This window comes from Tripterygium wilfordii, chromosome 7 (assembly GCF_013401445.1).
Source record: "Tripterygium wilfordii isolate XIE 37 chromosome 7, ASM1340144v1, whole genome shotgun sequence".
Lineage (NCBI taxonomy): Eukaryota > Viridiplantae > Streptophyta > Magnoliopsida > Celastrales > Celastraceae > Tripterygium > Tripterygium wilfordii.
The window spans coordinates 6,279,029-6,291,332 of record NC_052238.1 but is presented as its reverse complement, the minus strand read 5'-3'; the positions used below and the strand labels follow the sequence as shown (position 1 = coordinate 6,291,332).

General features: G+C 34.1%; 1 protein-coding gene across 3 annotated transcripts in view; it reads right to left on the bottom strand.

Annotated features, from left to right (window-relative positions):
• Positions 1-12,304, bottom strand: part of LOC120002142 (auxin-induced protein 15A-like) — a 47,892-nt gene that overhangs the window by 29,355 nt on the left and 6,233 nt on the right. The gene's annotated exons all lie outside the window — the stretch shown is intronic.

The window sequence follows — 12,304 nt, the reverse complement described above, 5'->3', positions numbered from 1 at the left end:
CAAAAATTGCGTGAAGACAGTGGGAGTGATAAGGTGGTTAGGAGAGACAAGAATGCTATTACGCACATGGTCGGGTCAAATATTTCAAGTGAAATGTCTGGTACAAATACAACGTAACTAGCTCATGTCAAATGATATATCCATGCAAACAAACATACTTCAGATAAACGCTGTGTTGTTCAACATATATCTTCAGTTGGCAACAAAAGTCACACTACACTCAATTCTTATCAGAACAACAAACTGATAATAAAGTCTAGCAGACGACCTCATCTCTTAACTTCATCTCTTGAGATAATGACTGACGGATCGAGTTTAACACAAGAGGGGGGGTGAATTGTGTCCCCAAATTCCAATTGGAATCCCTTTTTCAATTTAAACAAATTAATGGCAATTAACAAGTAGCACACAAATTTGGACTCTAATGATTTTCCTAATCAATATTCAATCCAATACAAGATGTGATACAATATAGTGAATGACCAAATATCAAATAATCAAGAATTGCACAAAACAGATTTTCAAGCAACACACTGCACACAGATTTTTCAACTCAGATTTTACCTATCAAATGATGTCAAAATGCAACGAAATTTTATATGCAATGTCACAACACCTTAATAAACACTATATCAAAATTTCAGATCAAAATTCAAAGTTTAAGGCAGTCTGCTAATCTCGGACAGATTAGGGTTTTGAAAATCCTGCAGTTTGAAACAAGTAGTAAATATAAACAAGTAAACAAAGAAATCAACACAGCGATTTATAGTAGTTCGGAGACCCTTCTCCTACGTCTACTACCTAGATTCACCAACCTAGGATTTTCCCAACTCCACTAAGGTGTGGTTTTAAGAGACCCACAAAACTCCTTACACCAAGGGTTTCTAAGAACTCCCTCAAACTTCAATGTTTACAATTTCCCCTAACAAAGGGAATTTCTCAATGGGATTTTCAGCCAAGGTTCTCACAGGTTACCTCAAAGGTATTTGGTGTGGAACTCTCAAGATTACAGCAACACTCTCAAAGATAGGATTTTAAGAACAAGAGAGGTTTAGATTGTAAGTAAACAAAGCCTAAAGGATATAGGAACTTCCCTTTTGCAAAAGCAAGAGTAGTGAGAAGTCCTTGATTGTAGAGGCTTGTATTGGAGAAGATTGTTGTAGCAAATAGCAAGAAAGCTTGATGATTGATGAACTTGATAGCAAGAGGTTTCTCTCAAGGATAATTTTCAATTTGCTTCTCCAAGTTGTATGAAAGGGAAGATCCTCTTTTAAAGGCAATTCTCTCCTATGCTTGCAGCCATTGGATCAAACTTCAAGAGTTGATCTCTACCATCCATTGCAGCTCCTAATCTTGGTCATTGATGATTTGAGCAAACAAATCTCCACCATAGAGCATATAGACGTTGCACATGCTTTTTTTAAGTCAAAAATTGCACAAGTGTTGTCACAAGCACAACCATTTGATCAATGTATGTCTTCAAATCTTGACCATTCAAACTCTCTTTAATTCTCAGCCATGGATGTAGATTGTACTATGCCATCTTGTCCCTTCATTTTGAATCAAAGACTTCAAAAGTGATCCCTTAGTCAAGGATCTTGTTTGATTGCACCAAATAACTTTCTTGGTAGCACATGTCTTGAGTGAAAATGTCAAGGATCTTGTTTGATTGCACCAACCTAACTTTCTTGGTAGCACATGTCTTGAGTGAAAATGTCAAACAAGAATATATCACTAATGATAGAGAGGACAAGGTTTGTCCCACATGTTTGAAAAGAGTTGTATCTCCATGAAGACCACAACCAATAGCCTCAATGTTTGATTCATTCAACTTGATTAAATGCCTTAGTGGAAAGTTGGCAAATATAGGATTTTTCATAGTTTCCTAGAGCTCCAAGCTCATTCTTAGAAACTGGACTTCGACCACTCTTGAACATACTGAATTCTGAGCCATATGAGACCACAATGATGATTAACCTACAAGGAAATAGGAGGTAGAACTCCCCAATTGCATGTAAGCTCAAAGAGCTTCATATAGAGCGCATAGGTTAATTACATTAGAAAAACAACCCAGAAAATTCATATTACTGCATGATAAATCATTTTATATGTATTAGAATGTCCATGTAAAATTTCATAACAATCGGAAATCGTTTGGTCACTCAACCAAGCAATTAGATCACTAATAGTGAAACCGATAAATTCTAAGTGTAAATTCAAAGTCATTTTGCAAACTCAGTGTAAATGACCTTTTCTCTTGAACTTTACTAAATCAAATATGTTCATAGTGATGAAACTAAGATGCACACGAAATTTCATTTAAATCGGAGTTCATTTGGTTCACCACGTTCACAAAGAACACATATGCACAAAATTAGGTAAAACCTAGTTTTGGCGGAATTTAAGCATATGACCAAATATATATGTGATGCACTTAATTTCTCATGATTATAGTCCTAGAACATATATTAAACCTTCATGTGCATGTGGTTCAAGTTTCAAGTCATTTGGACCTAAGTTGGTTAAGATATGATAATTGGAAAATTGATGCTCTAACTTAGTCATGTATGTTTGTTTTCAAAACTTAATTTCCAGCACTATCTCAAAAATATATAGTCATTTAAATTCAATTCATATAAATCAAATATTGCTTTAATGTTTCATTATCATTTATAAATGATTTAATATCATCAAAATTAGACATATAGGACCATAGGTCCAACAATCTCCCCCTTTTTGATGATTACAAAACATGCATGATATAAATGTCTATTTGATTGTAATTGAATTTAATATCAATTCAAAGTGCATTAAAAAGTTTAATGATATCAATTTAAAACAATTTTGAAACTCATATACAACTTTAGTTAAGTAAGCTTAGCTCCCCCTTACTTTAACATCTATTCTCTCCCAATCATGGCATATACACTCCCCCTTAAGTTATGCCTATATATGCATTTTGGCAAATGATTTTAATGCAATTTATCATCATGTCTCTCCCCCTTTTTGTAATAATTCAAAAAGTGGAGAACTAAGGGGTTGATGCAAGTTTTGTAAAAGATTTATAAGCATTTTTGAGATTTTATCACAAAAGTGATTTAAGACCATAAACATCTTCAAATAATATCAAAACTAGTTCTCATCAACAAATAGTCATGGCAACACACCAATTGAACTAATAGAACCTAAGTGACCTAATTTGGAGCCTATCACACTAAGTGACCCATGGCCTCCTAATGACACTAGGTTACTCCCCCTTCAATCATGCATACCAATTTATACATTTAGCTTATAAGCACATATCACCAAGAAAATATAATAAGCATTCAAGTTCAATCTTGGGATATCAATCAAACAAGGATATGCATTCAAGTAATATGCACTCAAGGTGCTTCACACAAACCCAATGCATTTCTTAGTTTTATGAATCTATCCTTAGCTAAAGGTTAGTGAACAAATCGGCAATATTATGTTCCCCTTCTACATGTTCAAGCACAATGTTCTTTTTAGCAACATGATCTCTAATGAAATGATGTCTAATGTCTATATGCTTAGCTTTACCATGATATCTAGGATTCTTAGACAAATGTATGGCACTTATGTTATCACAAAGAATTGGAATGTTTGAAAATTCCATATTAAAATCAAGCATTTGTTGTTTAATCCAAAGCAATTGGCAAGTACAACTACCAATAGCCATATATTCGGCTTCGGTAGTGCTCAAAGCAACACATGTTTGCTTCTTGGAGAACCAAGATATGAGCATATTTCCTAGGTATTGACAAGTACCACTAGTACTTTTCCTATTTATTTTGCAACCCGCAAAGTCGGCATCTACAAATGAATGCAAGTCAAATGAAGATTTCTTATCATACCACAACCCTAGGGAAGGTGTGTCCTTTAAGTACCTAAGAATCTTCTTTATGGCCATGAGATGTGTTTGCTTAGGATTAGATTGAAATCTTGCACACATGCAAACACTAAACATAATATCGGGCCTAGATGCGGTCAAGTAAAGTAAACTACCAATCATTGACCTATATCTCTTTTGATCAACATCATTACCATCTAGGTCGGGTTCTAATTTGGTTCCCACTCCCATAGGTGTGGATGAACCTTTAGAAATATCCATGCCAAACCTTTTTAATATCTCATTTGTATACTTAGTTTGACTAATGTGAGTGCCAAGTGGGGTTTGTTTAATTTGTAAACCTAGAAAGTAAGTCAACTCACCCATCATACTCATTTCAAATTCATTCTTCATGCATAATGCAAAATCTTCACACATAGATTCTAATGTAGCACCAAACACAATATCATCAACATATATTTGCACAATTAGCATATCAAGACCTTTGTATTTAATAAACAAAGTATCATCAATACTACCACATTGAAAACCATTTTCAAGCAAGAACTTAGACAATCTTTCATACCAAGCTCTAGGAGCTTGTTTTAAACCATATAAAGCCTTGTCTAGTTTGTAAACATGGTTTGGAAATTTCTTACTTTCAAATCCGGGAGGTTGTTTAACATAAACTTCCTCATTTATCACACCATTTAAAAATGCACTTTTCACATCCATTTGAAAAAGTTTGATATTTTTGTAACATGCAAATGCAAGCAATAATCTAATAGCCTCTAACCTTGCAACCGGTGCAAAGGTTTCATCAAAGTCAATGCCCTCTTCTTGGCAATATCCTTGGGCCACTAATCTAGCTTTGTTCCTAGTTACATTACCATTTTCATCCATCTTATTCCTATAGACCCATTTTGTTCCTATAATGGTGTGGTCTTTAGGTTTAGGACAAAGAGTCCAAACCTTACTTCTCTCAAATTGTTCTAACTCCTCTTGCATGGCATACACCCAATCATCATCATGCAAAGCATCACGTACATTTTTAGGCTCTACTAAAGAAAGCATGGCAAAAGAGTTTAAAGGATTAGAATTGACCGTAGAGTCCCTTTTGGCTCTTAGTTGCCTTCCTTGATGCAAGTCTCCAATAATTAGTTCTTTTGGATGAGACTTCATCACCTTGTATTTGTGAACACCCGGTTGTTCCATAGCATTTTCAGCTTCTTTTGGTTCTTCATTTCCCTCGGGTTCACCTTCACTTTCTTCATTTGGTGGTGTTTCTTCATTTGAGATATTCATCTCCCTTAAGTTCTCCACCAAAGGGACATCATCTTCATCTTCTTCTAGCAATTGTACTCCATGTGTACCTTCATTTTTGTGCTTCAAAGGATGTTCCAAATCTGAAAATTTATTTTCTACACGCACATTTGGAGCAAGTGTGGTCATATCATCGAATTTAACATTTACACTTTCTTCCACAATTTTAGTTCTAGAGTTAAATACTCTATATGCTTTAGATGATGATGAATATCCTAAAAATATTCCAATGTCACTCTTTGCATCAAATTTATCCAAATTGTCTTTGGTATTTAAAATAAAACATTTAGCACCAAAAACCTTAAAGTAATCTACTTTAGGTTTCTTGCCATACAAGAGTTCATAAGGAGTTTTCTTTAATCCTTTTCTAATGCTAAGTCTATTACTCACATAACATGCATTACTAGTAGCTTCGGCCCAAAAATATTTAGGAAGATTATATTCTAGAAGCATGGTTCTTCCTAGTTCTTGTAAAGTTCTATTCTTCCTTTCTACAACCCCATTTTGTTGAGGTGTCCTAGGAGCACTAAACTCGTGTTTAATACCAAAAGAAGCACACAAAGAATCAAAATTAGCATTTTCAAATTCACCTCCATGGTCACTTCTAATTTTTGAAACTTTTAAGTTATGCTCATTTTGCAATCTCCTAAGTAAGTTTTCAAAAGCATGCAATGCATCACTTTTATGCACAAGAAACAAACACCATGTAAATCTAGTATAATCATCCACAATAACAAATGCATAGTATTTTCCACCTAGACTCCTAACTCTACTAGGACCAAATAAATCCATATGTAACAATTCTAGAGGCCTAGAAGTACTAATATCAAGTTTAGGCTTAAAAGACTCTTTAGTTTGTTTACCCCTAACACAAACATCACAAACATGTTCAACATTGAAATTTAACTTAGGCAATCCTCTAATAAGTTCATTGGCACACAACTTTTTCAATGTAGACATTCCGATATGACCTAATCTTCTATGCCAATGCAAAGCATCATCATTCTTAGCAAGCAAGCAAGATATTTTAGAATTTTTCATAGCATCAAAATGCATTACATACATATCACCACTTCTACTTCCTAATTTCACAACATTACCATAAACATCAAACACATAACATTTATCATTTTTGAAAAGAATATCAAAGCCTTTATCGGCTAAATGACTAACACTCAATAAATTAAAAGATAAATTTTCAACCAATCTTACTTCACTAAGGGAGAAAGAAGAGTTACCTATGGATCCCAAGCCTAGGATCTTACCTTTGACCTTGTCTCCAAAGGTCACAAATCCTCCATTCTTCTTTGCTTCAAAGGATGTGAATAATGAAGCATCTCCCGTCATGTGTCTAGAACAACCACTATCCAAATACCATTTGCATGATTCGGATTTGGATTTTAAGCACACCTAGATAAACACATGTTTAATATACCTTAGGTATCCAAACTTTGGATCCTTTGGGGTTAGTAGCAATAAAGGCATATGCATCAATTTTGAAAGTTCTCATCACATATGCTTTCTTTTCAAAGTCATTCAACCCTTTAGGCACCCAAACCTTCTTCACATAAACTTTTCTCTTCCTAGGTGTAGTTCCCTTAGGAACATTAGCCTTACCCTTGGGGTAGGTACCATTTTTGTTCACATTGACCGTGGCCTCCTTAGCCTCTAGGGTGTCCTTAAGTTTCATAGGATCATATCCTAATCCACTCTTGTCAAGATAATGTCTTTGAGATGCAAGAAGTTCATCCAATTTAGAAGAACTCATAGAAAATTTTGAAAATTGTTTTTCAAGCATATTGTATTTCTCATTGGCCATATCAAGCTCTTTTTGTAGAGAAGAAGAGTTAGGCATAATAATGCACTCATGATCATCCCATGTATCCAACTCACCTTCTAGCTCATGAATCCTAGCATGCAAAGCATCTAAGTCATGTGAATTGCTAGATGATGCAATGTTACTAGAATTAACACATGTTTTCAATTGATTTTTTAAATCCTCATTTTCTTGAACTAATGCATCAAGTGAAAAACATACATCATCATATTTAGATTTCAAATCACAACACTCATTTAGATGCATTTTTTCTACTTTAGAAAGTCTACTAACTTCTTTCTTAGCATGCTTGTGTTTATGCATCAATTTCTCATAAGCAATATAAAGTTCATCATAAACACAAGAGAGCTCATCATAAGAAGGTTTAGAAGATGTTACCATCTCATCCGAATTTGATGAGGACACTTCCTCTTCCTCATTTGCCATGAGACACAAGTTGGCTTGGAGTTCCTCTTCACTATCACTTGAAGATGATGATGAAGAATCATCCCAAGTGGCCTTGAATGCCTTCTTCTCCTTCTTCCCTTTGTCTTCTTCTTCTCTTTCTCTCTATATTCCTTATGCTTCTTCTTTTGAAGCTTAGGGCAATCGGCCATAAAGTGACCTACTTTGCCACACTTAAAGCAAGTACTCTTTTCTTTCTCTTTCTCCTCTCTCTTTTCTTTAAAAGCCTTTCTATTCTTGAATCCTCCACGTTTGTTCATCTTCAAGAACTTCTTGAAATGCTTAGCTAATAGGGCTGCCCCTATTTCACTATCATCATCACTAGAATCCGAACTAGTGTCACTATTGATCCTAAGAGCTAAGCCATTTTTCTTAGGTGGTGCATCTTCCTCATCTAATCTTGACATCTCCAACTCATGTGTCATTAGACTTCCTATTAATTCCTCTATCTTAAGCTTCCTAAGGTCTTTAGCCTCTTTAATGGCTACTACCTTATCTTTCCAAATCCTAGGTAAACTCCTAAGGATCTTTTGGACCTTATCAACTTCCTCATATGGTTTGTTCAAAGCTTCTAATTCATTACATATGCAAGTAAGTCTAGAAAACATCTCCCTAATGCTCTCACCCTTCTTCATTCTAAAGGTCTCAAACTCGGTGACTAGCATGTTTATCTTAGAGTCCTTCACTTGACTTGTTCCTTCATGCTTCAACTCTAACATATCCCAAATCTCCTTTGCACTCTTACATTGAGCTATGTAATCAAATTCACTCCTAATAAGTGCAATGTGCAAAGTGTTGATTGCCTTATTATTTAGGCTAAGTAATCTCTTATCTTCCTTAGTAAACTCACTCTTTTCCTTATCTACCATCTCATCACCCAAAAGTTTCCTAGGAACATAAGTTTCCAAAAACCGTATTGCAAGCCATTGAAAAATGGTGGTCTATTCATGGATAGGCCTTCGGCCTCACCATAAGAATTAATATTTGCCATAAATATGCCAAATAGGATATAACTCCTAGTTTTAGCTAACCTGCTCCGATACCAATTGACGGATCGAGTTTAACACAAGAGGGGGGGGTGAATTGTGTCCCCAAATTCCAATTGGAATCCCTTTTTCAATTTAAACAAATTAATGGCAATTAACAAGTAGCACACAAATTTGGACTCTAATGATTTTCCTAATCAATATTCAATCCAATACAAGATGTGATACAATATAGTGAATGACCAAATATCAAATAATCAAGAATTGCACAAAACAGATTTTCAAGCAACACACTGCACACAGATTTTTCAACTCAGATTTTACCTATCAAATGATGTCAAAATGCAACGAAATTTTATATGCAATGTCACAACACCTTAATAAACACTATATCAAAATTTCAGATCAAAATTCAAAGTTTAAGGCAGGTCTGCTAATTCTCGGACAGATTAGGGTTTTGAAAATCTGCAGTTTGAAACAAGTAGTAAATAAAACAAGTAACAAAGAAATCAACACAGCGATTCTATAGTAGTTCGGAGACCCTTCTCCTACGTCTACTACCTAGATTCACCAACCTAGGATTTTCCCAACTCCACTAAGGGTGGTTTTAAGAGGACCCACAAAAACTCCTTACACCAAGGGTTTCTAAGAACTCCCTCAAACTTCAATGTTTACAATTTCCCCTAACAAAGGGAATTTCTCAATGGGATTTTCAGCCAAGGTTCTCACAGGTTACCTCAAAGGTATTTGGTGTGGAACTCTCAAGATTACAGCAACACTCTCAAAGATAGGATTTTAAGAACAAGAGAGGTTAGATTGTAAGTAAACAAAGCCTAAAGGATATAGGAACTGCCCTTTGCAAAAGCAAGAGTAGTGAGAAGTCCTTGATTGTAGAGGCTTGTATTTGGAGAAGCTTGTTGTAGCAAATAGCAAGAAAGCTTGATGATTGATGAACTTGATAGCAAGAGGTTTCTCTCAAGGATAATTTTTCAATTTGCTTCTCCAAGTTGTATGAAAGGGAATATCCTCTTTTAAAGGCAATTCTCTCCTATGCTTGCAGCCATTGGATCAAACTTCAAGAGTTGATCTCTACCATCCATTGCAGCTCCTAATCTTGGTCATTGATGATTGAGCAAACAAATCTCCACCATAGAGCATATAGACGTTGGAAGCTTGAGAGAAGTCAAGTTGTACCTTTCTTCCATAAGTGTTGTCACAAGCACAACCCTTTGATCAATGTACGTCTTCAAATCTTGACCATTCAAACTCTCTTAATTCTCAACCATGGATGTAAATTTGTACTATGCCATCTTGTCCCTTCATTTTGAATCAAAGACTTCAAAAGTGATCCCTTAGTCAAGGATCTGTTTGATTGCACCAACCTAACTTTCTTGGGTAGCACATGTCTTGAGTGAAATGTCAAGGATCTTGTTTGATTGCACCAATCCTAACTTCTTGGTAGCACATGTCTGAGTGAAAATGTCAAACAAGAATATATCACTAATGATAGAGAGGACAAGGTTTGTCCCACATGTTGAAAAGAGTTGTATCTCCATGAAGACCACAACCAATAGCCTCAATGGTTTGATTCATTCAACTTGATTAAATGTCCTTAGTGGAAAGTTGGCAAATATAGGATTTTTTCATTTGTTTCCTAGAGCTCCAAGCTCATTCTTAGAAACAGGACTTCGACCACTCTTGAACATACTAAATTCTGAGCCATATGAGACCACAATGATGATTAACCCTACAAGGAAATAGGAGATAGAACTCCCCAATTGCATGTAAGCTCAAAGAGCTTCATATAGAGCGCATAGGTTAATCTACATTAGAAAAACAACCAAAAATTCATATTACTGGATGATAAATCATTTATCATTTATTAGAATGTCACATGTAAAATTTCATAACAATCGGAAATCGTCTTTGGTCACTCAACCAAGCAATTAGATCACTAATAGTGAAACCGATAATTCTAAGTGTAAATTCAAAGTCATTTTGCAAACTCAGTGTAAATGACCTTTTTCTCTTGAACTTTACTAAATCAAATATGTTCATAGTGATGAAACTAAATGCACACGAAATTTCATTTAAATCGGAGTTCATTTGGTTCACCACGTTCACAAAGAACACATATGCACAAAATTAGGTAAAACCTAGTTTTGGCGGAATTTAAGCATATGACCAAATATATATGTGATGCACTTTAATTTCTCATGAATATAGTCCTAGAACATATATTAAACCTTCTTGTGCATGTGGTTCAAGTTTCAAGTCATTTGGACCTAAGTTGGTTAAGATATGATAATTGGAAAATTGATGCTCTAACTTAGTTCATGTATGTTTGTTTTCAAAACTTAATTTCCAGCACTATCTCAAAAATATATAGTCATTTAAATTCAATTCATATAAATCAAATATTGCTTTAATGTTTCATTATCATTTATAATTGATTTAATATCATCAAAATTAGACATATAGGACCATAGGTCCAACAAATGACAAGGGTAGCCACCAATTAATGTTACCTGATACAGTTCAACATTCAAAGATCTTTACCAACATTATCATCTTGCTTTACCTCTTCAACAAAAGGATAAAGATGATATATGATGTTGTCTAGTGTTGTTCAGTTCAGTACAATCAATAATAGTATCTCAGTTTACGTTTTTTTATCTTGGTATGAGAGGAGGTTCAGAATTCTTTCTTCCTTCTTCAAACAACGTTCAAACACTTTCTTTCTATCCTTCCAAGACACAACCTCCCGCAAATACAAAATCCTTTCTTTCTTCTTCAACAAAAACATTCCAACACTCTCACTCTATCCTTCCAAGACCCAAAAAAAATGGCAACCCATAATATCAATATCAATATCAGCAATTTCATTAGATATAAATTCATGATAATTGTGTATCGTTAGATATAAATACACCTTTTCGGTCATTTGATTTTTGTTTCGAACAAAAAATATATCATTGAGTTGGTAAGACTGATCAAAACACATATATTTTTTTAAATTTAAAACAAAATGTTTTGTACCCAAAAAAAGAATCTTAAAAGTTAGGATATCATTTTTGGACCTCATAAGAGAATTTATATGTATATATATATATATAAAAGCCGGCTATATTCAATTTTGTAAAGGAGAAATCAATTATCTCTAACCAATTATTTGGAAAAAAAATTATGATCTATATTGTTTCAAATGTGCTAATTTTTTGTTAGACTATTAATTGGAATCATCAACCAGCTGTGGGTGCTCTTGTTATTGCACCAAAGAGAATATAAGCAATTTGAATGGCAATTTTTTAGGGTGCTCTTGTTATTGCACCAAAGAGAATGTAAGCAATTTGAATGGCAATTTTTTAGGGTGCTCTTGTTATTGCATCAAAGAGAATCAATCAATTCGGCACTATTTGTTTTGCTTTCTTGGTTTCACATTATTTTATGAATAATATTATTTTATTATTAGTTATTTATAATACTATTATTAGTTGCTTTGGCTTTTTATGAGTGACATTGACAATTCAATTTTTTTATTAATCAATCTAGCTGGATTTTATACAGCAAAATGGCAGAATAATAGATTTAATTTTTAAAGATAATCAAATTAATTCAAATGAAGACGATGCCAATTTGAAGCTAGGCATTCAGTGTTTCAACATAATTAGTGGAAAGACTTCACATGTTATATCACTCGATGATTATAAACTATATATACAAGATTTAAAAAGTTGCGACATATATAGTACCAATTTGTATATATGGTATAAATCCTCAATTATTTGTTAGTGCAAATTCAAAAGAAAATACAAAGCCATAATCTCCTCCTTATTAATTAAACTTAATATACTTGAGGAGTAT